The sequence below is a fragment of the Schistocerca cancellata genome, chromosome 4 (genome assembly GCF_023864275.1).
Source record: "Schistocerca cancellata isolate TAMUIC-IGC-003103 chromosome 4, iqSchCanc2.1, whole genome shotgun sequence".
In the NCBI taxonomy this organism is placed as follows: domain Eukaryota; kingdom Metazoa; phylum Arthropoda; class Insecta; order Orthoptera; family Acrididae; genus Schistocerca; species Schistocerca cancellata.
The window spans coordinates 97,306,705-97,331,424 of NC_064629.1; positions in this window are offsets into that span (position 1 = coordinate 97,306,705).

Here is a 24,720-nt window from a genome sequence, read left to right on the forward strand (position 1 = left end):
AAAAAAGAGCTAGGCTACTGAGCTCTCTGCTATTTTTATTAAGTTTCAGAGACACGTCCTGTACAAGGAGGTCTCGATAAGATGCAGACGTCACGTTACATCTGTCAGGCCCTCTGGGTGTATTCTATTCCAAGAACAGCGTAACGAGATGTAGGTGTATGTACGAGGGTACGTCAAATAAAAACTTTAAATTTGTGATATCAAATCGAAATTTCGCGCCGCTATCCTGTAAGTTGGTAAGCGTGCTACAAACAGCATGCAGAATGGCCTGTAGGTGGCAGCATAGTGCAGATGCACACATGCCGTCGCACTATCAGTATAAAGATGGCTGCCCCACTTGCGACTTGCACCAGGAAAGAACAGCGTTCTGTTATTCGGTTTTTGCTTAGTGAAGGTGTGAAACCTATTGAAATTCATCGATGAATTTAGGTTCAGTACGGTGATGCTTGTTTGTCATAGCAGCAAGTCTAAGAATGGAGTAGGAAGTTCGCAGATGGTATGACTTCAGTGGAAGATGCTTCTCGTCCAGGTCAGGCACAACGAGTTGTGACACGGTAGAACGTTTCAGCAGTTGAATCTATAGTGAAGAAAAACCGCCGAGTGACATTGAATGACATTGCAGCATATTTACAGATTAGTCATGGGTCAGTACACCACATTGTACATGATGTGCTCCAGTTTCACAAAGTGTCTGCTGGGTGGGTGCCACGGCAGCTGACTCCTGAAATGAGAGAACGACGTGTTGATGCTTGTGAAGAACTTCTTCGGTGCTTTGAACGAGAAGGAGATGGCTTCTTTCCAAGAATCGTTACTGGGGACGAAATCTGGGTTCACTTCCACCAACCGGAAACGAAGAGAGCGAGCAAGGAATGGCGTCATTCCTCGTCACTAAAACCAAAGAAGTTTCGAACGGAACCGTCAGCAGGGAAGGTTATGCTGATTCTCTTTTGGAACGAAAAAGGCGTCTTTTGGAGCATTACATGCCTAGAGGGACCACTGTCACCAGTGCATCATACACAGATCTCCTAAAAAATCATCTGCGGCCTGCAATCAAATCAAAGTGACGTGGATTGCTGTCAGCAGGTGTCCTTCTGCAACATGACAATGCAATGCCCCACACTGCCTGTAACACTGCCTGCAACAATCACAGACCTGCATTTTGGGTGTCTTCCTCGTCCACCATACTCACCAGATCTTGCCCCAAGTGATTTACGTATGTTTGGACCATTCAAAGACTCAATGGCAGGAAAGACGTTCCGTTCTGATGAAGAGGTATGCCACGCGGTACATGAGTGGTTGTGCGGTTTACGAAAAGAATTTTTTTCTGAAGGAATTTATGCACTTTGTAAGTGCTGGAGGACTTGCATTGAGCGTAGGGGAGATTATGTTGAAAAGTGATACAGCTTTGTACCACTTCTGCATAATAAATAATATTTAAAAAATCTATTTAAGATTTTCATTTGACTCACCCTCGTAAATCCATATCACACAATCACATACTGCGGGCGCAGTGAGTCTTCGTCCACTAAACGCGGTATAACAGTACCCCATATTCGGCATTTCTGTGTTTTCACTGCGTCCAGTAGAGTAAAACGTGCGTTGTCACTGCACGAAATATTGCCCGGCCGCATATCATCAACTTCGGTCCGTGCCAGAAACAGAAGACCAAATTCAGAATGTTGCTGCTGATCTTTAGGTTTCAGTTGCTGCACCATATGAATCTTGTATGGGTACCAGTGTAATAAAGACCGTGAAATATTTCGTACTATTGAAGATGTGCAGGACAGTTCCCATAATGCTGCACGAGCACTGGCACTACCTGGGGAACGTGCTGCCTGGTCAGCAACCTCGTCAATAACTTCCACTGGGATGGGTTACCTCCCCCTTCCAGGTACCACACCAAGCTCACCCGTGTTTTCGATACTGTTCACTCACGTTATGGCTTGTCAAATGACAGCGTGGATGTCATACTGCCATACGAACAGTGTAAAACGCCAGATTTGCACCTGCTGGCTAAAATTGGAACAAATTTTTTCCAGTATAAATCGGTTTCGAATTAACGAATTAGTGTATCTAAAAAGTTTCACTGCCATGCGATAATTACAGTCCACACTGGACCACCGTGGGCAACTGCCCTTTAATCATAACCACGCGGTACCTACCACGATTTGGTACTCCTCAGGACAGGAGATAGGTCACGCACTGTTCCCGTGTTTGCTGACGAACATTGAACTGCAGTGTCATATAAGCAACACACAGATATGTAGAACGACTGTCTATAAGTAACGGTAATGTGTGCTTCGCGATTTAATTTTTTTGGATTCAGTGTAACTTCTAAGAGCTATGAGTGAATACTGCACATACGTGAAAAATATGAGAGGGTTATTTCGTACGGATGTCAATGGAATAGTGTCAGTTTTGTATGTTATTTGTTTAAATGTGAATTCTAGACCCTCGAATCCTTTTCTCCAAAATTAATTTTGTGTTGAAAAGATATTGCTGTAAGGGAAAGTCAAATGAAAATGAGACAGATGGGAAAAAATAACGAAACATTTATTATTTCAAAAGTAATCGACAGCTGTTACTATATTTGTCCCACTGTGAGACAAGGCGGTCAATGCATCACGCAAAAATGTTTTCAGCTGAGTACGGAACCGGGACTGCAGCCAGGCACCTCTTCATACGAAGCAAATCGATGAGGACTAATGACTTTCTTTAGTTGCCCAAAAATATGGAAATCACATGGGAAGATATTGGGACTGTATGGAAATTGTGTAAGGGCTTCACAGCGAAACATCTGCTGCGTAGTTGAAACAACTTTGGCAACACGTCAGCCCATCCATTCGTAAGAACAGTGTACACATTGCATTACCAATACCACAATAATCATTATATGACAGTGGAGAAGAAATCAGTGAAGTTGGTTGTGAATGTCATTCCATATTACACTGCAGTCACTAACCGCATTAGCAGAAAAACTTCGTTCGAAAAGGATTACGTCATGAAGCACAATAACTTTACGTTAAATTAATACATGCTTCATATTAGATAAAAAATTATCTGTTATAGGCGCTCAGAGCCATTTGAACCATTTGTTAGTTAACGCAATTGTCTAGTAAGCAGAACATCCCAAATTCGACATCTGGTACAGCACATATCTTCACTCGTCACCTCTGTTTCCACATAAATCCCCGATGCAGCTGGCTTCAATAGCACCTTCCACTTCCTTTCCTTTCTCCCCCTCCACCCATCAATTCACGTCACTTTTAGCTCTGTCTGTCTGTCCTGCTAGCTAGCATACACTACTTGTTGGTGTGCGACTAGGGACACCTACCCTGGTTTACCGCCTCTCGTTTGCCTCCTGTATAAGCAGAGAATGGAAACAAAAAACCCCAACACTCTATGAGAAACACCCGTCAATCTACTCAGTGTCATAATCGGAGCACTTATCTCATTAGTACCGAGCAAGGACGAATGCTGCTCAAGATGCTGATTTACAGTGAACTTCTTGGGTAATGGGGGATAAATATGACAAATGGTTCAAATGGTTCTGAGCACTATGGGACTTAACTTCTGAGGTCATCAGTCCCCTAGAATTTAGAACTACTTAAAGCTAACTAACCTAAGGACATCATACACATCAATGCCCGAGGCAGGATTCAAACCTGCGACCGCAGCGGTCGCGCGGTTCCGGACTGTAGCGCCTAGAACCGCTCGGCCACTCCGGCCCTTCGGGGACTTAACATCTGAGGTCATCAGTCCCCTAGAACTTAGAACTACTTAAACCTAACTAACCTAGGGACATCACACACATCCACGCCCGAGGCAGGATTCGAACCTGCGACCGTAGCAGTCGCGCAGTTCCGGACTGAAGCTGTCCAAATGTCCAGAAATAATAACCCATGAGCTGCAGCAATGCATGACTGAAAACAGATCGTCGGACCAAAGAATGGAGAGTTCCCTGCTTTTTGGAACGTTTCCGATCGTGACTATGATAACAAGCTGGTGCCATACACTTAAGTGGTAGACGACATGGGTTGGCGATATGCACATATCCATATGGCGGTAATATCGCGTACACAAGGTATAAAAGGACAGTGCATTGGCAGAGCTGTCATTTGCATACAGGTGATTCACGAGATTTCCGACGTGATTAAAGCATCACAACGGGAATTAACAAACTTTGAACGCGAAATGGTAGTCGGAGCAACAAGCATGCGACATTCCATTTCGGACATCGTTAGGGAATTCAGTATTCCGAAATTCGCAGTGTCACGTGTGTGCTGAGAATACAAAATTTCAGACATTACCTCTCACGACAGACAACGCAGTGGCCAACGGCCTTCACTTAACTACCGAGAGATGCGGCGTTTTCGTAGAGCTGTCAGTGCTAACAGACAGGCAGCACTGCGCGAAATAATCGCAGGAGGCAGTGTGGGGTGTACGACGAACGTATCAGTTAAGACAATGCGGCGAAATTTGGCGTTAATGGGCTATGGCAGCAGACAAACGACGCGAGTGCGTTTGCTAACAGCACGACGTCGCCTTCAGCATCACTCCTGGGCTCGTGACCATATCGGTTGGACTATAGACGAATGGAAAACAATGGCCTGGTCAGATGAGTCCAGATTTCAGTTGGTAAGAGCTAATGGTAGGGTTCGAATGTAGCGCAGATGCCTCGAACCCATGGACACAAGCTGTCACAAGGCGTTGTGGAAACCGATGGTGGCTGCATAATGGTGTGGGCTGTGTTTACATGAACGGACTGGGTCCTCTGTTCGAAGGTCCAATTGAACAGATCATTGACTGGAAATGGTTATTTTCGGCTACTTGGAGAAAAAAATGGTTCAAATGGCTCTGAGCACTATGGGACTCAACTTCTGAGCTCATCAGTCCCCTAGAACTTAGAACTACTTAAACCTAACTAACCTAGGGACATCATACACATCCATGCCCGAGGCAGGATTCGAACCTGCGAACGTAGCGGTCTCGCGGCTCCAGACTGTAGCGCCCAGAACCGCACGGCCACTCCGGCCGGCGCTACTTGGAGACCATCTGAAGCCATTCATAGACTTCATGATCGCAAACAAAAATAGAATTTTTGTGGATGACAGTGCGAAATGTATCCGTGCCACAATCGTTCGCTATTGGTTGGAACATCACACAAGACAGTTCGAGCGATTGATTTAACCACAAAGATCACACAACATGTATCCTATCGAATATTTATGGGACATAATCGAGAAGTCAGTTCGTGCACAAAATCATGTAGTGGCAACACTTTTGCAATTAGGGATAGCGATAGGGGCAGCATGGTTCATTACATACAATGTTTTACATTATGTTCAGTTGAGTATATTATCTGAATACATTTCGATAACTTTATGCACATGGTGTAAAAAAGTTACAGGTTATGATTATCGGACTGATTTTAAATCATAATAACAAGTGACTTATTATTTCCGATTAACAGGATACGTGTATGTGGAAAATAAACTGATAATTAAAAATAAATGGTAATTAAAATGTAAAAAACATTTAAAACATAAAGAAGTAAGTAACATGAAAATAAGAATAATAATGTCTATTTCGATATTTTAATTAAATATGTTGATAATACTCTGATAGCACACTGAGTACAGCTTACTTTCCAGAAATGGTATTTCAGAAATCAGCTTTATTACGGTTCGATGAATGCGGCTTGAAAGCTTATTTATTTTTAGTTCTGCAAATGTTTTGATTTTTCAAAATTAATTAATCATGGTGGGACATTTTGCTAAATTTCAAGTTATTACAAAAGCTGATAAAAAATTTTCAACAACGTTAGTGACATCAATTTTTTATTAAAAACGTTTTTATGTATCATCGTTTCGAAGATATTCGAAGAACGATGTGCCAGATTCCCCTTCGGTTTTTATTTTTGCCCCTTAAAATTCAAACTGGGCACAAACAAAAAATTGCATATTGCATTATTTTGCCCCCACTACATACCGGCCTCATTTCATCGAGATCGTTTGGTTACACTTATGAATGTTCCCTTGTTAGTCTCTGCAGTTGCCGGCAGACAGCCAGGTTGTGCGTCAGAGGCTGTATCAACTGCCAGAATACGTTCGGTGTGGCATGCTGTGTGCGCCTTAATGTATTTAGACATTATTTAACAAGATCTTTTACGTTAAGATGGGTAAACGATTCTTCACTAGCAAGAAGAATATATAAGTCATTTACGATCAAAAGAATTATTTCGATATTTCCGCTACATTTCATATGAAGCAATATATAACCTAATGTGCACCAACTAAAAAGTAGGAGCATTCTTAATTAACATTGGTGGATTCATGAGCTCCTTAAAAGAAGTAAACAGACATAGATATTGCCTTCTTCACACCCTAAAAATGAAGCATGGGATGGGTTTCAGACATTCATTGCGAATGACTGCAGGAGATTTGGAAAGACTTCTGAAGTTGGTTGAGGGACACATTTAGAAAGAATATGACAGTTCCAGACTGTCAATTTCTGCTTCCCCCGCAATTAGGAATTGGACCTCGCACTCATAATTCACTGCAAATCTTCAAACAGGGCACTGAGTCACTTTACTCCGAAGGATCGTAATAAATATCGAAAAGACAGCCATTTCATCATCAAGTTGCGGTGTGAGAAGCGAAAGGAACAAATGTCTTTACCGAATAGTTTCTCTGCAGTCGTTTGAAAAGGAGTACATAGCGAAAAAACATGTGAATGCAAAATCTGCGTTTTTTTAACATTCCATGCAAAAAGTGAAACGGTTTCCGAAATTTTGCGGCAGTAAGGAATGCAGTTTTGCTTTGTTTATATAAAGAACTTGTAACCAGCAGCATATCAGATCACTCAGCTTTCAGTTTTTTGCTTTCCGTGAGCAAACCTCGATGCTGACACGATTCTTTGAGTCTCAGGGTGAAGAAGTCTTCCACAAGGAGTTCGCGAGCAAGACATTCGGCAATGAGTCTGGACAATGAAACATTGCGTATTTAGCTTTACAATAGGTGTGCTGTCACGGGCTGCACGTCTAGATCAGGTGTGTTCAGGAGACGGCTTGGTGATCACGAGCTTCGTGATAAAATGTATGCACTGTCTTTCGAGGCCGGAGTAGATGTTAAATTTGTTACAGACTTGCCCTCAAGTAAAGCCACTCACTGCTCCACCGTGATAGTATTTTCTCTTTTTATGTTAATGCTAATATTGCAGCAAACTATGTCTCATATATTTCCATAAGGAATTTCCTCGCTCTAAATTTCCTCTACTTCACAACCTTGTAGCAACAATAATGCCCGTGATTGGAATCATAGACCTATGTGTGCAACTTTTATTCTGCACTGAATGATCCAGCTTGAAATACAGGCAGAATTCAGTTATGTCCTTGGTATTCTTAGATCGAAACTTTGTACATCATTTATGGTGACATTTTTATGATCATTGCTCAGTGACACTACAACTACAGAGAAGAAATAAACTTACGGACATACTTCCATCTTATCGACTCAGCTATTTATGCCCTATGGTGAAGGAAAGGAAGAGCTGTAAATTAGCAAATTCTTACCCAATAGTTGGCACTTGAACTGGAGAAATTTCACACACTTTCTTCTGTTTCTCATCGAACAGTCCGATATGTTTTGAAAAGCTAGTGAAACCGTAGGCGCCAACAATTCACTTCACATGTTAGTCGAATTGGTTGGCAAGCGAACGACTGACTAACGAGAGAAGTAGTATGAGCTAGTCAGTGACTCGGTGGAGCCATCAATGGACTTGCTCGAATTTCAGACAACGACATTAATACAGTATATTCGCTGTGGCCTCGCCACGTCGCGTAGTGCGTTAATGCCTATATTTAAACTAGTTACCTACCTACAAATTTTGAATCTAATGAGATGGTGATATCGAACTATTAAAAAAATTAAATTTCGTAAGTGAACTGTGATCGAACCCTTTCTGTTCTTATCTCCCAGAAAATTTTCTTTTACTCGTCAGGGGTTCATAACACCCAGGATGGGAACCACTTGCCTACACGTTGTTTTGAGTTACATGTATAGTTCATTCATTAACCGCACACCTTATAACGTTAGTCAACATATTGTACATTTAATGAGAACAAAGAATAATCAGTTGTTTAGTTTCTAGTGTTTTCTTTTCTGGATCGTTACACGTCTAACAACCCTACCACAACAAAGGTCAAAATTTTAATAACGATTGTGGTGTTGCTCACGCTGCTAAATACTGCATTATCGGGCAACAACAGTCATATTATGTGACAGGTGTCATTAGAGCACATTTAATAGTCATTTCATGTAATAATAAAAAAACTAGGCACTCATCTTTTTGTGTTTCCCACGCTGGTCTCGTCGTAAAATCATGTCTCAATCGTTGAAAATCTAGGTGGTTATGATTCCAAGCTCGGATGCAAAGAGGCCTAAGTTTTATTCTGCTATTTTCAAAAGTTTTGTAGATGCGCTTCACAAACCATTCTTGAAGATTACACTTTTGTTGGAAACATCTTCCTCACAGTCACTGTTAAAGTTCACATTTTATAAGCTGACTACGTAATGCGTCTTTCCAACATGACGTCCAAGACTTGACTTTCTCAAGTTCCGACTCTTTAACAAGTTAACAACTAACTAACTATTGCTTACGCGCCCAAAAATCAGAGTTACAAGTACGTTAAAGATCAAAGTGACAAAAGAAAGAATACACATAAGAATAATATCGATGTATCAAAAGTGAAATCAAATCTGAATGTTGTCTCAGAAATATGTTAAGTAGTTAACATAAATACAGTAGAATATTACTGGTATCGAGAGGTTCAGGTGAGGTACCATAATGGTTGCGTAATTCAAGTACCATTACACACGGCAGCAAGAAACGATTAGATTCGCGACACATCTTTCAACTCCCTGCATGTACTACATTATTCGAGCCTTACATCATAACAGAAGTGACTGCGACACAGCATTTGGCTGCAGAGATAATGTTTACGATGAAAATAGCTTCAGTGATCTGTTACCAGCAGAACCACAAGCAGTGCAACTCATAGGAGTAGATAGATTCTGTATTTCACAACATATGTGTAGCAGTTTGTTTCGTCACACATCCATATACAAAACAGATATGTTCATCTGTCGCTTTTGCGTCTAAGGAAGGTATCTCCGCAGCTGTTTGTGTTTTTGAAGGAATAGGTCCAATGAACAACTGTAGGCGTATTTTCCCTATCAACAGACATATCAAGGCACAATCTGAGCTACGAATATTGAGTCAGATAGTGCTATCGCCGTTATCTCTTGAAAGCCTTCCAATCACAACTGACAGCTTACTGAGTACGTGTCGTTTAGTCTGTCATCAAAAATTCAGTCTCGCGCACGGTGAATAATTTCCGTTATTACACCTCCTGAATGGAATTTCATGAGTGCTTTTGCATTTAATTCATCTCGGTCGTTTCTGTTCTATTCAGAGAGTCAATTATGGGGAATGTCTCTGCGCCTTCTTCACTTTTCGAACCACAATACGCCGTTTTCCATAGGTACTTAAATCAAATGTTTTCTCATTGCATTTCACACGGAACTGGCCGGACGATTTATCAGTATACCTGATACCTGTTAAACAGACACCATTGTGTGTAAAGTGCATTGCGAATGAAATAACGTACAGATTAAGGCAGTGATTAATGTATTCAACTGATATTCCGAAGCATCTGGGTTCAAATCCCTTTCCAGCCACCCCTGTCTAACTTTCTCAAATCACTTCTGGCAAATGCTGATATAGTTAAAAAGATCATTTTCTGACTCAACAGCGTCTATGATGTTCACCTAGCAGCCATATACACTGTGTTTAAAAAAGTTGTCACATATTCCTACACATGGCTGTAATGGTCAAAACTAGAAGAATATGCGTATGATGGTATCTCCAGAGACCAACAAATGTTGAGAATATGGTCCATCCGTCTTCTCATTCTCATCTGCCTGTTACGTAGACGTAGACACTACAGGCGATGATGAAAGTGGTTACCGATGCATCCTGACGCTTCCTTCAGCATTTCTTCGCAGTGTACCAGGCTCTCTTTCGAATACACATGCCTCCATTTGGATTGTGTCTCAAGCACTGGTCACACGGCCCTATAACGGCTGCACATCGTCGATAGGTTGGGCATATGCTAATACCCTTAAATATCCCCGCAGCCAGAAATCCAATGAATTCAGGCCCGGTGAACGGGGAGGACGTGCTACCTGGCCTCCTCGAGCAATCCATCGCCCATGAAACGTTGCGGTGAGATACAGCCGCACGATCCGTAGAAAATTGGTTCGTGTCCCATCGTACATAAACTACAACCGTTGTCTTTCCGCCAATGCGTCATAAAAACCACCAACGTCAAGAACAACAAGAACCAACGAAGCCGATGGTAGGTGAAGCACCTAAGTGTTGAGACTATCCAAGAATAGGAGCTTAGAAGAACCCGTCGAAGAGGGAGCGGGCGTACGCTGGTTGAAGCACTGGAATCGTATTCGAAAGGCAGCGGGTTCTAGTCTAAGGTCAGCCTTCGTGATTTTGGTGTTCCTCGGTATTCAAATATCGGAATGTTCGTTAAATACGCAATGACTTATTCCAGACCATCCTTTCCAACTAATGTAGTGCTGCATGAAATGTTTAATTCTCAGTTTCATTCTCCTTCTCCTGGAATTTTTTTCTTCGAATTAACGACATATTCTAGCGAGAGACAGCTGCTCAAAAAAGTGCTCTTTATATCTTTCGTTACTTACAGCAACAGGTTTTGTTGTAGTTTAAATGGCTACTCGATTAAACGGTACTATGTGCATAGAACTGCCAGTATGTGAAAAGGTCAGCAGAAAGAACAGCTGATGGTTGTTATAGCACAGTGTTCACTGCTACAGCCATTACTCCTGGTCTAAACAAAAAAAATCGTTACTGAAGAAGTACCTCAAGAACAATTCGTGAATATGGCTCAAGTTTTCGAAAATGTTTCAACAAGTAACCCAACAACGTCCATCCACCCCTTTTATGTTCTCGAAGTAGGACATGCAACCCCATGTAGGTGCCTCGTAGTATTCACATGACTAACGCTGCCGTGTGGAAAAATACAGATAAGTGACGGCAGAGGGCCGGGTGTAAGCGTTATTAGCCGCGTTATCTCGGCAAGAGGCTGCGTAAGGGTGGGCGCGTCACGTGTCGGGGGCCCTTGTGAGGCTATGTGCTCCGTTATTGAGGCCTTCCATGCCTACCTTTTCAATACACATCGTTGTTCACCACAAGGCGTCCACCTAAACGGAAAACACTGAAATTTGGAACAAGTGAATCATCTGAAGCTCATTTCATGTATACGTTATTTGTTTACAAAAAATTCTGGCAGTAGGTTTTAGGATAATCTCCCATCTTCAATCAAAGTGTTGTTTAACATCGTCTAATTATGTCCATTGGGATGCATTGGCTTCTTGAGAAGACTGTTTATCCTAAGAAAAGAAATATAAACTGAAAACACTGAAATCCAACGAATTGCACGAACGTTTTTGCACTATAGCTCTTGCTTACTTGCAGCGGTAGTACAAAGAAAAATATTTGCTGAAATCATGCAACAGTTTAACACAGTACCGAACTATAGCATGAAAACTGAAAATTTTATTTACCCTGATCATGGCGATCTTTGACAGCATGTTATTGTAGAAGGTAACTGCGACTTACTGATACAGCATACGTCACGCATTAGGCTTCATTATGATATATTTTTCAATGTTGCAAACAACAAACGAATTTAAACCACACAGTTTATTCTCTTATTGCCCATATGGCTTATTCGATACGTGCGGTGACAAATTATGACATGAAAAAACAATTATCATCTCCAGTGTCACTTTCACCGCAGGCTGCTACTGCATCAAAGTCTGCTAATCCGTAAAGATCGATATAAACAGACCAACACTTTTGATTCACTGTAAAGCTCTGCTCGCATCTGCAGATGATTGTACAAGAGGACAAATAATATATGTCAAATTTACCGATGAATTTCTTCTTATTTGTGCGGAATGAAACAAAAAGAACAGTGTTATGTAGTGCAATGGAATGAAAAACAAGACTGAAATGATATACGAATCATTGCTCGGAGCAGCATATTGTATGTACTATAGGTCAACCAACCTGATTTACTGTGGGTAAGAATGAAGGAATAAGATGCCTGTGAAGAACTGCTGTCAACTTCGATTCGCCTCTACTGTATAATTAATTTCGCGGTCACGTTTCACCCTAAAATATGAATCGTTGTGACGTTTTACATTTGTAAAGAATATGAAATAACTTCCTGTACATAAAATCGAAACTTTATTTTCTGGAAAGAATTTCCTGAAGAACTAGCTAAAGTGTAGGTTAGATAAATCTCAGTTTTTAAAATTCAAATATATGTACTTATATTTGCCGATGAACTAAAACATTATGACGCTGTCTCCGCCAACGAAATGATTGTGTTACATAATGTAGAGCATATGCATTGAAGAATTAAACTTGGATATTAAAACTTCTGGGGACTGGGTCATTTTAATTATTTATCCTACGAAATGTATTTCAGTGAACAGCTGATTGTAAAATTTCAAATTTGTCTTTATTATTGTTTCATCCGCCGTTTCAAATATTCTGCGTTGTCCTACACTGAGAAATGTGTGAATAAGGTGCACCTGAATAATACGCTTGTTATTTGAATGATTTTGCACCAGCTGAACCTTTACTGTTCTATCGTGGCGACGCAGTACATTGTCAGCAGCCATGACTTTTATGTGTTTGTAAAATTGTAAAAAGGGTAAGCAAGTAAGCGTCAGACTACAAATACAAATATCCTGGGTTCTACAATGTTTTCTGTCACAATTCATCTCTTTCACCTATGGAAATGAATTTTTAATACGAAAAATGACAAGCTTTACAGTTGTAAATTGGCAAATTTATGGTAAGATCTTATGGGACCGAACTGCTTAGGTCATCGGTTCCTAAGCTTACACACTGCTTAATCTAACTTAAACTAACTTATGCTGTGGACAACACAGACATCCACGCTCGAGGGGTGTACAGTTGTTTTGAGTCTACGTCATTCTGCAAATTCCTCTATAGCCGGAAAGGTAAATCGCTTGAATAGCACCATACGTTGTATAGAAGTGTGGTGTTCAAACAAACCTGCAGGTGCATGACGGTCTTACCTTTAATCTATCGCTTGAGGATGTGAATTATGTCTCACATCTACGTCTTCAGTAGGTAGCTGGATGAAATTAATATTCAGTATTTGATAATACAGATTTGCCCCACGTTACCCCTCACAAAAAAGCATGTCTGACAATCTGTAAGTACTTCGTACATTAGCACCAATGTATCTCATAGAGTCATAGAAATACTTTTATCTTTTTTGTTCATTGCGGTTATTGGTTATCTCAGTTGCAACGTCGTTTGTGGCAAAGAAGTACCGTTTTCTTATGTGAAGACAAATTCACTAATAAGTTGTCATCATTACAACTGAACGTGTCGATGATTCTCGGAAAATAATTGATGATCAGCTCGACATTTATTATACACAAATATCAGCTTACCACAATTTCACTTCTGCCACTTACATTTCTCATTTATGTCTTTATACTGCAGTTATACATAACCATAGATTATATGTGGTGCATTTATTTCCGGTTCTTATTATTGTGAGGTGAATACATGTTAAAAAAATAATCTTCTCACATTACTATTTTATGCATACCATAAGGATTTAAATGACCATGGACTAAATATGTACTACGTTACCTCCAATGGAATAAAGTCTTGAACAGAAATATGTATTTATTTTCCGAATTAAAATATACATTACACCAGTTTTAATACACGAGCGTTGTGTTACGAAAGAAACAGAGCTGCAAAATTGGAAAAACGGGAACTATTTTGTCAAGAAATATTATTCAAGAAATGGTTCAACCCTTTCTCCTGGTTTTAAATTACCACCAAAAATTGTGATAGTTCAGAACAAAAGGTGAACATTTCAATTTCAATACACACGTGCTGAAATTAAAGCACCGTAATGCAGACGTGCGCGAAAATTTATTTATTTATCACTGTTCTTAGACACTGAATACATACATCCTGTAACTTTCTGTTGTGAGCATGAGCCCAATTACTCTCGTTACGTATGTGGCAAAGAAACAACAACTGGATATTTATTTATTACTTGACTGAGAGAAAACAATGGATACAGGTTAATGACATATAAGTGAGAGATCACACTGCGACTTTAAAAGGTAAAGTGCATAAAAAGAAAAGGAGAACGCAACAAGTGTTCAGAGTAAAGTGAATAACACTAGTGGAAAGTGAAGGACACGCTACCGCATTGTATAAAAGCAGATTGGGGCACATATTTCTGTTCGTCGTTTCTACTGACGCTATGGAACCGAAGCCTTCAGTCTATTACATTTGCTACCTTATAACTGCAGCGATGAAAGCTATCTACCGCGAATATATGCTTCTTACCGATTTATTTGCGTGAACACTCGAAAAATACACTGTCTGATCAAAAGCCTCTGAAAACCCGTACGTAATGTGAAATCTACCATCAGAAATCAAGACAGGCGGACATTCCAATATGGAAAGAGAATCAGTAACAGAAGAGTAGGTCTGTCAGGATAGCCCAGTGATTTCCAACGTTGACTAGTCATCGGATGCAACATATCCATCAAGGACATTTCAACCCTTCTAAGACTCTCCAAATCGACTAGCTTGACCTCACGTACTGACAGGGACCGTCGAGCACTGCGGAGGGTGCCTGCATTAAATTCGAACGAAATCAGCAGAAGGATTAACTCGTGAGTTCCAAAGTGCTACAAGTCGACCAGCTAGGACAATGAGTGTGTATGGGCAGTTTAAAAGAATGGCGTATAATAATCGGACATCTGTAGTTAACGCTACGCGACGTTTGAGGTATGAAGAGTGACCCCACTGGATGAATGGAGAAGAGTGATTTGGAGTGATGAATGGCGCTATATTCTGTCTCAGTCCAATGGAAGGGTTGGGGTTTGGCAATTGCCTGGACAACGTTATCTAACCCAATGCAACACCTTCGGGATTGGTTGGAGCTTTGAGTTGGTTTCGGCCCTTGAGGAAGAATGGGGTGCCATTCCTCCACAGACATTCAATCACCTCACTGACACTGTCTCCAACTGAGCTCAAGACATCATAAAGGCTAGGCCAGACACACCCCGTGTTCATTTCCGCTAATGGGCGCCCGGATTCTTTTGACCAGATAGTGTTTGAACCAGGATTGCCACTTGGAAAAAACTATACCGTAACGCTGAAGTGCCTCGTTATTATTTAGAACCGTTCCCGTCAGAATCAGTCTCAGTGCAAGCTAAATCCGGAGCTTACACCAGAATAAAGTGTGCTTTTTTTATATCTGGGATGTTTAGCAGAGTTTACCGCAAAATATTGCTTTCCTTCTGCTATAATTACAATTGAGGAAATAGTTCCGTGCACCACAAAACCCGACCAGTAACATGAGTCTAGTAGAAATGCTTCATTTGTAACTAAACGCACAGCTATTGTCCGCAATCGATTATGAGTAGTTTGCTATGGCCTTCATTCAGTTCAGTCACGTTGACTCCCAAAAGAATCGATTACATCTGTTTCTGATCTTAATTATACACAAAGAAAAATCATTTCATAGCCGAAAATAGAGTCTAGTATCTGAAAATTTGAAGAAAATATCAATGAAAAGTACATACAGATAGGTAGATCCCAGAACTTACACGTACTAAATGGCAGACTGATGGAGAAATTAAAAAAGAGACACTTTAACAAAAAGCTGATGACGCAAGCACAGACTCCACTGCTAAGAATCTACGACGAGTAGAAAACTGCAGTAGAATCTCATTTTGTCAGAGAAACTTAAGAAAGCGGTAGAACAGGCAACGAAATAAGCATGTTACTCTGCTTAAAATTAGAAATTCAGTAGAAATAATAACGAACAGCATAAATGAGACTCTAATTTGTAATATACTTAATTAAAAAGCAAATATGAGAAAACATACTGTGACATTCTAATACCTGGGAAGTGATCACCCATATACTAGGAAAAATCAAGGGGAAATTGAACTCGAAATAATTTTAAATGTCGTGCTATAAGACACAACTAAAATGAAACTGACAATACAATACGTCAAGAAGATATTTAAACAAAATAAGTATGGTTGGCAGCTCATGAGAAGGTATTCTCACAGGTGGAAGGAGACCATTTCAATTTGTAAGGTTGGTAGTAACGAACAATATATTGGAAAGATGACAAATACTACGATATGGAGCCTAGTTTACTTAGTACGCTGCTTTTAACAGCTGTGAGAAAAAGATGATCTGCGGATAAATTAAGAACAATACAAAATCTGAAGTAACGGAAATAATGTCGGTTGGTTAAGAAGATTCTTATACGTGCTGCTAAATACGTCACACGAGACTAACAGGCGTGGATCCTCAGGATGGAGTAAGAGATCGCTGCGTGTCTCGCAATGACAGTGAGACGTGGCTTGCAGACGCAGATGTCAGTTGTCCTATATGGTCGTCGCTCATATGGCAACAGGGTAACCTGACATATCCGGCCCAAGACCTGTGGCGTGTTTGTAAACAAACGACTGTCAACCTATGCACGACGCAAGACAGTGACCTCACTCAGTAGGTATGTCCAGTACAACCGTGTGGTATCTTTAGTGTGCTCTAAGGGGCACGATTTAAACTAATTCCTGCAGCTATTATATAGTATTATTGTATGACTTATCTAAACGAACGATCGATTATGATACCCAATATTTGGCTAATTATTTTCATTCTTCAGAAGGTACACAATTAAAATACGCTCTGTATCCTACTTAGCTGGAATTTATTGCGAACATAGTTGTGCTGCAGTGCCTCCGTGTTTTCTTCTTGAGTGCAGTATCAAAGTAATTTATTTGTACCGTGGAGGGATTTCTAAGGGGAGCATACAAGAAGAATAATGGATGTTTCCAAAATACAGCGTAGATCAACAGTGATTAATGTCAGATAGACAAAGAAGGGCTACAGTTGTGGATGTTGCACAGGAATAGAAGATAACTCTAGAATAATGTAGGCATAATAGGAAACTTTTAGTCTCAAGCCAAATAATTTGGCGTTTCTCTGATCTTTATCTTAAACAACACAAATTCTGCTGTCGATTTCTTGAAAGCTTTTATCAATAGATATGTGATTTTTTAAGGATTAAAGCATACAGTAGCCCACTCACACAGACTAAACACACAGAGGAAACAAGTTTTAAGAAGTAAAGTAAGGCGAACTGTAGCCAGACTAAATCGCTTTATAGAAAACGCAGTATTCCACGACGTCAAGGAAATAACAAAGAGAATTCGTAATACACATAAATATTCCAAATAAAGCCACATTCAACTACTGGGCTCAAACACAGCAGTAAGAAACTCAAAAAATTAGATAAATGCAGTACAGTGTGTCAAGGTGTCTACAGCAATTCTTTGAACTATTTGAAACCAGAAACAGTGCTTAGGTAAGGCTTGAGCACCCAGGAATGTCAAGAACATAATTCGGGAACTCTTTATAAATGATACTTCCTTTCGAGAATTAGCGATGCCTAACAATGTATTCTTTTGGATCAACCTGTTACCTGCTTAAGGATTAGACTGAAAATTCACGACTCTTTGTACACAGATGGGTGTTAGCAAAGTCGACAATTAACGTACCTGATACAACGATTTTAAAACTCTCGTTAAAATGAATAGAAGTTTCACATTTCGCAAATGGATTTCCATCCATATGAGCTATAATTTAATTACAAACGTTAAGCTCTTGGGAATGCAACAAGCAGATGCATTTGTATTTGATAATACAGTGAATATTTGAATAAATATCCCCTTAAACATGCCCTCACAGCGATACAGTTCAGTGTAATTATTTACAAAAAAAAGTAGTAGTTGAAATTTATGAACGCGTCAGATTACTTAAGATCATCTTTTCAAACTAATTATTCTTTATTTCAAAAAAATCTTCTAATGTGTGTGAAATCTTATGGGACTTAACTGCTAAGGTCATCAGTCCCCAAGCTTACACACTACTTAACCTAAATTATTCTAAGGACAAACACACGCACCCATGCCCGAGGGAGGACTCGAACCTCCGCCGGGACTATCCGCACAGTCCATAACTGCAGCGCCTCAGACCGCTCGGCTAATCCCGCGCGGCATTTCTGATTTAATGGCAAGATACATATACAGAAACATGAACTAGGAATGGGAGAAGGTCCGCCGGCGTGCTTGCTGACATATTTGTGGACGATCTAGAACATAAATTCTTCATCATCCATCTTCATTTCACCGATAAATTCGTATACTCTGAAAGGAACGTCGACAAAGTAGGTATTTTATTTTACAGCTGAATAAATGTAATTACCAATTTAGTAGATGAGCTGAATGAAACTATTCAAAGACAATGTTTACTGTCACACGTGGGAAAGGATTAATATTTATTGAGAAGTCTATCTGTAGTAACAATAATAAGAACATTTCCTACCTCTGACTAGTGTTGCCATAAACTACACATAGCGCCGAAACAAAACCAATAAAAAAGAGAACAGTCTATTTTAAGATAACTGAAATCAACATAATTCCTATCCCAATCCATCAATAGGAGAAGAAAATAATAATTTAAATCTATAGTTCCCAATGTCGTTTTATATATGAGATAGTGTTGACTGATCTACATTGAGGCAATTAAGTGCACTACAACATACTCAAAGTAAGCAACAAAATTTGAAAGCTTTGCAATAAACCATATACGAAATTAAATTACATACCTAGGGAATAAACGTAGTAATTGGTTATGATTTGCAGAGGAGTGTCTATCTTCATCAATTAGAGAACAGCGAAGCAAAGCTTCACAACATTCACAATTAAGGATGGTGGATTAGTCAAATGTTCATTGTAACACTACTCATCTACCACTCATCCAGTATGGCGCTCAAAGGCTCACGATACAGCATGGTGCGTGTCATATCATCTGCTAACGCCCATACAGACAACATTTTGGTCCAAGAGAAATAGGTCTCAGTCAAAAACGTTGCTGTTTCCACCTGTATTTCACAGTCTCTGTTGTGCAGAAGATGTTGTCTGAGTCTTCCATGACTAGACAGTATGTCCATATTAGATGAATATCTTGCGTAAAACACCTTTGGGTACAACCGGTGATCTAGATAACTGCGATATACTGACACCATCAACGGTACCTCTTACCTTTATAAGTAGTGGCAGCTCCTGTAATAAACTCCCTTCTGCATAATGCTGGTGACGAATTCCAGCAAGACAAACTCTGACTTCATGCTGTGTACTCTATTTTGGATGTTCTTGCAGGGCAGTAAATACTGTAATTTTAGCTCACCCTTTCGTCTGACATGACACCAACTCAATATGAATGGGGTATGGCTTCTCGATGATTGCTCATTAGCGGCTTAATACAAGAACTACAGAACTGTATTCTCTAAAATCGATCTATGGTTCAGACAGCGCCTCATTAAAGTATTGAAGACTGCCATAATATATCGCAGGTAAATGTAGAGTTTATTCCTCAGACAGTTCTTGTCCACTTCCTCCCTACGTATTCGTCCAACTCAGCGGGTAGCTGCGAATACATGTGCCTATACAATGACCTCAGTTCCACTGCATCAGCTTTGCGGTGCGTAATACATATTTTGATCCATCAGGTTTTCATCCCACTAAAGAATCTACATCTACATGGAAACTCTGCAAATCACATTTAAGTGCCTGGCAGAGGGTTCATCGAACCACCTTCACAATTCTCTATTATTCCAATCTCGTATAGCGCGCGGGAAGAATGAACACCTATACCTTTCCGTACGAGCTCTGATTTCCCTTATTTTATCTTAGTGATCGTTCCTCCCTATGTAAGTCGGTGTCAACAAAATATTTTCGCATTCGGAGGAGAAAGTTGGTGATTGGAATTTCGTGAGAAGATAGCGTCGCAACGAAAAACGCCTTTTTTTTTTAATGATGTCCATCCCAAATCCTGTATCATTTCAGTGACACGCTCTCCCATATTTCGCGATAATACAAAACGTGCTGCCTTTCTTTGAACTTTTTCGATGTACTCCGTCAGTCCTATCTGGTAAGGATCTTACAACACACAACAGTATTCTAAAAGTGGACGGACAAGCGTAGTGTAGGCAATCTCCTTAGCAGGTCTGTTACATTTTCTAAGTGTCCTGCCAATAAAAAGCAGTCTTTGGTTAGCCTTCCCCACAACATTTTCTGTGTGTTCCTTCCAATTTAAATTGTTCGTAAGTGTAATACCTAGGTATTTAGTCGAATTTACGGCTTTTAGATTAGACTGATTTATCGTGTAACCGAAGTTTAACGCGTTCCTTTTAGCACTCATTTGGATGACCTCACACTTTTCGTTAGTTATGGTCAACTGCCACTTTTCGCACCATTGCGATAGTTCTTCTAAATCGTTTTGCAGTTTGTTTTGATCTTCTGATGACTTTATTAATCAATAAACGGCAGCTTCATCTGCAAACAACCGAAGACGGCTGCTCAGATTGTCTCCCAAATCGTTTATATAGATAAGGAACAGCAAAGGGCCTATAACACCACCTTGGGGAACGCCAGAAATCACTTTTGTTTTACTCGATGACTTTCCGTCAATTACAACGAACTGTGACCTCTCTGACAGGAAATCACAGATCCAGTCACATAACTGAGACGATATTCCATAAGCACGCAATTTCACTGCCAGTCGCTTGTGTGGTACAGTGCCAAAAGCCTTCTGGAAATCCAGAAATACGGGATCGATCTGAAATCCCTTGTCAGTAGCACTCAGCACTTCATGTGAATAAAGAGTTAGTTGTGTTTCACAGGAACGATGTTTTCTAAACCCATGTTGACTGTCTGTCAATAGACAGTTTTCTTCGAGGTAATTGATTATGTTCGAACACAATATATGTTCTAAAATCCTGCTGAATATCGACGTTAACGATATGGGCCTGTAATTTAGTGGATACTCTTACTACCTTTCTAGAATACTGGTGTGACCTGTGCAACTTTCCAGTCTTTGGGTACGGATGTTTCGTCGAGCGAACGGTTGTATATGATTGTTAAGTATGGAGCTAATGCATCAGCATACTCCGAAAGGAACCTAATTGGTATACAGTCTGGACCAGAAGACTTGCTTTTATTAAGTGATTTAAGTTGCTTCACTATTCCGAGGATATTTACATCTACGTTATTCATGTTGGCAGCTGTTCTCGATTCGAATTCTGGAATATTTACCTCGTCTTATTTTGTGAAGGCATTTCGGAAGGCTGTGTTTAGTAACACTGCTTTGGCAGCACTGTCCTCGATAGTATCTCCATTACTATCGCGCAGAGAAGGCCTTGATTGTTTCTTGCCACTAATATACTTCACATATGACCAGACTCGCTTCGCATTTTCTGCCAGGTTTCGAGACAGTTTCGTTGTGGAAACTGTTATAAGCATCTCGCACTGAAGCCCGCGCTGAATTTCGAGCTTCTGTAAAAGATCGCCAATCTTGGTGATATTGCGTCTGTTTAAATTTAGTATGTTTGTTTCGTTGTTTCTGAAACAGTGTTCTAACCCGTTTTGTGTACCAAGGAGGATCAGCTCCGTCGTTTGTTAATTTTGTATAAATCTCTCAATTGCTGCCGGTACTATTTCTTTGAATTTAAGCCACATCTGGTCTACACTTAAATTATTAGTTTGGAATGAGTGGAGATTGTCTCTTAGGAAGGCGTCAAGTGAATTTTTATCTGCTTTTTTGAGTAGGTATATTTTTCGCTTATTTTTCGAGGATTTGGGGGTTACAATATTCAGTCTTGCTACGGCAGCCCTGTGTTCACTAATCCCTTAATCGGTTTTGATGCTCGTTATTAATTCAGGATTATTTGTTGCTAAGAGGTCAAGTGTGTTTTCACAACTGTTGTGGGTTGGCAGGAGAGCCAAAACCGGCTTACTAGAGGAAGCCGAAAGGCTCGCGTTTTAGCTCACGCAGGCTGGCGTGAGATCTGGAACAGGACAAGGAAATTAGATTTTAGAAAAACGGACGTAGCTGGTGGAATACTTAACTTTAATCCATTAATGATGAGCGTCGCTCTTGAATGTACATTATTCACAATATCAATAGTAACTGAAGATGGCGCCTTGCTAGGTCGTGGCAAATGACGTAGCTGAAGGCTATGCTAACTATCGTCTCGGCAAATGAGAGCGTATTTTGTCAGTGAACCATCGCTAGCAAAGTCGGTTGTACCACTGGGGCGAGTGCTAGGAAGTCTCTCTAGACCTGCCGTGTGGCGGCGCTCGGTCTGCAATCACTGATAGTGGCGACACGCGGGTCCGACGTATACTAACGGACCGCGGCCGATTTAAAGGCTACCATATAGCAAGTGACACTACAACAACCATTACTATTCGCGTGGGCTCATGAACTAATTGCTCGAGATAGTTTTCAGAGAATGCGTTTAGCACAATGCACTCATTGTGACATGTTTTCCAGTGAGGTAACTCAGAAACGTACTCTGTTGTTTCTACTCTCTGGCCGGGACAGCGTCGTGGCGGCGCGCAAGTGCAGGAATCGGCGGTGGGCGTGCAGGCTTTACAAGGGGGAGGGCGCGTCAGGCGCAGGCGGCCGCCAAGTGGCCGAGCGCTAATGAGTGTCACTCGCATTAGCAGCCAACTGACACCCGCCTGTTTGGCGCACATGCCGCACTCATTTTTAATCCTTGGAACAAAAGGGTTACCGGCGCTGGCAGGCTTACTTCCCTCAAGTGGACAGTTCTTGGGGGAGTGGCGAGGGCAAATCGAGCGAGATAAATTTGCATAACGCAGGTCTCAATGAAGGGTTCCATCTTCGCGCCGCACTCTTCAGTCGCAGAGGCGAATCATCATCTCCTCACCCACGACAAGTATACAAAAAGCTCTTTCATTCGAACCTGAAAAACGAACTGTTACAGACATCGGTCCTACGAGTTATTAACTACAATTTTCTCATGTAACGGAAACATTTCTAAGAAGTCCCATAACGCTTCAAGTTGGTGATAACCGATTGCGTGCAATACGTCTACGACAGTTTTTACTTGACCGTATTTCAACATCTTGTACCCAGTTACCGCAGCTACCTGCAGACAGGAGAAGATATTCCCACAGACACTGTCTCTTTCAATGTCTCAATGTATATGCAGTCCGCCGTATCTCTCCTCTGTCTAACCAATCTTATAAGAACAGCACAACAAAAACTTTCGTTCCCAGTAAAGCAAAGCCACTTTTATTTCGCTCCAACACACGTCAGGCTTATCTCAATCATTTGCTTCACCTATGGAACAATATTCTTTGCAATGTCACAAACAAACTCCCATCTTCAGCTGTAAAAGAAAGGTAATGACCTATCCTCCCAACTAACAACATGCTTGAGAAGTAATTTTGAACGCTGTCTTTATCCGAATACAATTTATCATTCTTCCTTGCCGGCCGGTGTGGCCGTGTGGTTCTAAGAGCTTCATTTTGCAACCGCGTGACAGCTACGGTCGCAGGTTCGAATCCTGCCTTGGGCATGGATGTGTGTGATGTCCTTAGGTTAGTTAGGTTTAAGTATGTTCTAAGTTCTAGGGGACTGATGACCTCAGAAGTTAAGTCCCATAGTGTTCAGAGCCATTTGAACCATTTTTGAAACATTCTTCCTTCTCACTTTGTATGCAGCTGATATTAGTCAGATCCGATGTAGTTATTTACGTCTTTTGCGTCTCCATTCCTGTATAACGGGTGAATTAACGCGCTTTCTTCCATCTTCTGGCATTTTTTTGTTTGTTTTTGTTTGTTTGTCAAATGTCTACGATGATTTTCGTGAATTCTTTTACAGTCTCTGAGCCTTCTATTTGAGGATTTCTGTTGCGATTCCATCTTCTCCTGATGCTGTATTGTTTTTACGTCTTTTCATCTGTTTGGCAATTTGATCTTAATCTGGATGTAATGACGCTCGTTAGTGTCCTCAGGTTCTTGTAGCTGGGATATTTGTGTTAGTTCTGGTCAGTTAAGTAGTTCCTTGAAATAAGTAGCTAGTCCCTTCCAGTTTTCTTTATTCTGCTGCTCTTTTTCTTTCTTGAAGCAGAGACTTTGTGGCTGGTATACGTTTCACTGTTTTTTCTCTAATGCTTCCGTGAGAGATGGTTGGATCTTGCTAGCTTTGTGTTTCCTATTTTGTGAACCTCAGACTTTAAGTGTTTATTTATTCTTGTAAGGTTTGGTCTGAGTTTATGTTTGCATCCTCTCTGACTTGGATGTTTATAATTTCTCTGTGCTTTGAATGAGAGATTGCTACTATTTCAATTTCGACTTCACCTATCAATGAGTTCGGTGACCTCCATGCCACGTGTTGGTTTTTAAAGTGTGCTGACATGAGTTTAGTTGAACTATGAAGGATATTCAGCCTTAATCTTCGTCCGTTTTGGTTGCTTCATTTATGTCCTGGGAATTTCACAACTGTTTTCGTATACTTTTTTCTTTGCCTAGCAGTAAACTGCAAACGCCGTCCAGAATTTCACATGATTTTGTGAAATTTTGATACTGTTTCTCTTAGTGCTTCCCATGATCTACGACTGGTTTTGTTTTCAACATTGTTTGGCAT